Source organism: Montipora capricornis, chromosome 6 (genome assembly GCF_036669925.1).
Source record: "Montipora capricornis isolate CH-2021 chromosome 6, ASM3666992v2, whole genome shotgun sequence".
Taxonomy (NCBI): Eukaryota; Metazoa; Cnidaria; class Anthozoa; order Scleractinia; family Acroporidae; genus Montipora; species Montipora capricornis.
In genome coordinates, this window is record NC_090888.1 from 20,374,789 (window position 1) to 20,377,783 (window position 2,995).

At 37.7% G+C, this 2,995-nt stretch overlaps 1 non-coding gene across 1 annotated transcript; it reads right to left on the reverse strand.

Annotated features, from left to right (window-relative positions):
• Nucleotides 1-2,539: 2,539 nt before the first annotated feature.
• Nucleotides 2,540-2,612, reverse strand: Trnaa-ggc (transfer RNA alanine (anticodon GGC)). Its single transcript has one exon. It is a non-coding gene; the product is annotated as a tRNA-Ala (tRNA).
• Between the last annotated feature and the right edge of the window lie 383 nt (nucleotides 2,613-2,995).

The following is a 2,995-nucleotide window of genomic DNA, read 5'->3' on the forward strand; positions in this document are numbered from 1 at the left end:
AATACAGCATGTTAATAATCGATTAGCAAAGAATCTGGGCATCCTAATAAGCTTCGCTATTATGTCTCTATTAGTACTCTTAGGCAACTCTATCATAACCTCATCCACCCTTATATTTCATATGGTTTGATCAGTTGGACACCTGCAAGCCAAACTCGACTTCAAACTGTGAAAATAAATAAATAAATAAAAAGGGATTGGTCCATATTTTTTTGCTTCCCAAAGAGAAACTGCTTCCATGTATTTGCTAATTTATAGATTTAGGCAAGATTAAAAGCGGAGCTCCCGTTTCTAACCCCAGAAAGCAATAAAGTGTATATGGAAATAATAATTATTATTATTATTATTTTTATTATTATTATTTTTTTATCACTTACACTACATACAGTACTCATACTTTACTTACACGCATACACTACTTACAATACATAAATTACAATGCAATCACGCTGATTAGCATATTTACAATGCAATTTTCTATTATAGAAAATACCTTTCTTTTAAATACTCTTTGTTTTTTTGTTTTATAAAATTACTACTTTTTTGAAAAAAAAAAAAGATATATAAGTGGATAGAACCAAATAATAGGTATGAAATTAAACGTAAATTAACCTAAACATCAACAGCATATAAAATTACAGTAAAAATGCCCACGTGCGATAAAATTTCGGAAGTTCTTTTTTTGCATTTGCGATCTCTTTTAGGATTTCAAGTTTTCCTGTGATGAACAGTAGGAAATTTTGGAAATCTAAGACATCTCCGCGAAGACTTGTGCAGAAAATGCGATATTTGGCTATCAGTAGACTATAATTTAGGACTTGCCAATGCTTTGTCCTATCATGCCAGCCATATAGTATGTGACTTGTGGATAACGTTATTGTTTCATTTGTTTTTTGGTACCACCAGTCTTGAAACAGGATCCAAAAATCGATTGTTAGTGTGCAGTTTATTAGCAGGTGATGCAGCGTTTGTTCTTCTATATTGCATAAGTTGCATAAGGGGCTTTCTGAAGTGCGCTCTCGGTAGAGTGTAGCGCGGGTTGGAAGCACGTTATGAATCACTTTATATTGAGACATTATTATTTTAACTTCATTTGGGACTTAAAATGGCATAAGATAAACATCCTGGATGGTACTTTCTGTAAAACCGTGGCGTAGAATTTTCGTTTCGGCAGTGGGAGGAACGAAGACGGTGTTTCAAAGAGAGGAGTAAAATAATTATGCTTCTGCATAAAGTACAAAATTAATCGTCATTAGTGTATACAGTTTACAGTGATCAAACACCTCTGAGTTGATAGCAGTAAACAAACAAGCCTTGCAAACAATTACTACCTGCTCTTGGAGCAAATATCGCGGAAGGCCTGTTTTTTTTTTTTTATTTACATCAATACACATATACGTTAATGAAATGAAATACATTTACACACATGTGCAGTTAGTAAAGGGAAACCCCCTACGCATGACATAATCATAACAACCGAATCATCTCTGATGAAGGGCTTTGCAAAACATTATTTAAGGACGGTGCCACCCAACAAGAGGAACATTTTCCTCAGGGTATGATTATGCAGAAAGGTATATCGTAGTCTGGGTTATTGGAATGTGAAATGAAAATAGGGGGTAGCCATGAATTTTTCGGAGATAATTTATCAAGTTTTTTCACAGTTTTTATCCGCACAAACGTTTAGTTGCAGTAAAACAACAGGAACGTAAAAGATCTCTAGAATAAATAGAAAATTGCAGCCGGATGATTCTATGAATGTGGTCTTTATCAAGAAGACCTGGGTCGTGTTGTACCTTATTGAACAGGCTTCAGGATTGGCCCAAAAATACAATAGAACAAACAAAGATAACAACGGATTTAGCACAGAAAACAATAAAAAGTACGACACTATACAGCCAATGAAATATAGCGTTCAGTAAGAGGTACGACCCTACGCCATTTTTGAGCACTTTGCGCACTTGCGCACGAATTCAATTTGTTTTCCCTTGGGCGTCATGAACAAATTTCATTAACCAAAAAAAGAATGTCAAGCACCTTCGTAACCGTCAAGAGATGCAGGTAATTTGTTGCTGAAATCAAAGAAGGTAGATAAGACCTGCTATTTCGAACTCCAACCAATATCTCTTAGCTCTGCGTTGCGAACGTTACTGCACTTAGCACAATTAGCAGAGCAAACAGAGTAGGGTTTTAGGTGAACATTCTAGACAACGCACCGTACAGTACTTTATACTGGGTTGCCATATGGCAATTCAGTCGAAAAACGAGTAGCATTTATCCTGTTTTTACACAATAGGGTCTTTCTTGTCACTCCCTGCTAAGTATTGTCTTTTTGTCTAGAGGGACGTATACAAAACATGGACCCCAGGTCCATGGACCACTTCATGGACCCGGTCCATGGACTCCCCCTGTGGACCACCGCTCATTTTGCAAAGTTGCAAGCAGAAAAATCTTTAGACGAAGGGGAGAAGTGATCTTTACCCTTATCTGGGCAATTAAAGATGAATTGTCTCTAATTATAACACCTGAAAACTTCAGGCGGTTTCAACGGGATTCGAACCCGTGATCTCTGCAATGCCGGTGCAACGCTCTACCAACTGAGCTTTAAAGCCACTTAGTTGGGCCCAACCCCCGGGAGCGGGTCAATTTGTTAGGCTCATTTGTTCCGGTGAAGGGCTCGATGAATGAAACGAACTTATATTTGAAAAGCGGGTTACAGACGCGGGTTATGGAGCCACCAAATAGGTGGTATAAGTGTCTATAACAGGCTATTACTTAAATCAGTAGCCCATAACTAGGAGCGAACAACAGCCCTATACCACGGCGTTATCACAGACCGCGATTTATTTTGTGGATTGAATTTCCCGCTAATGAGACTCAGAAGCCAGATGACCTATCACAAAAAAACGGAATTGTCTTTGTCTTTTTGCAGAAAAGGTAGTCTATAAAAAGATCGTACATGGGCTCCTACCCTGGGTACCAGAGGCTTTTCATG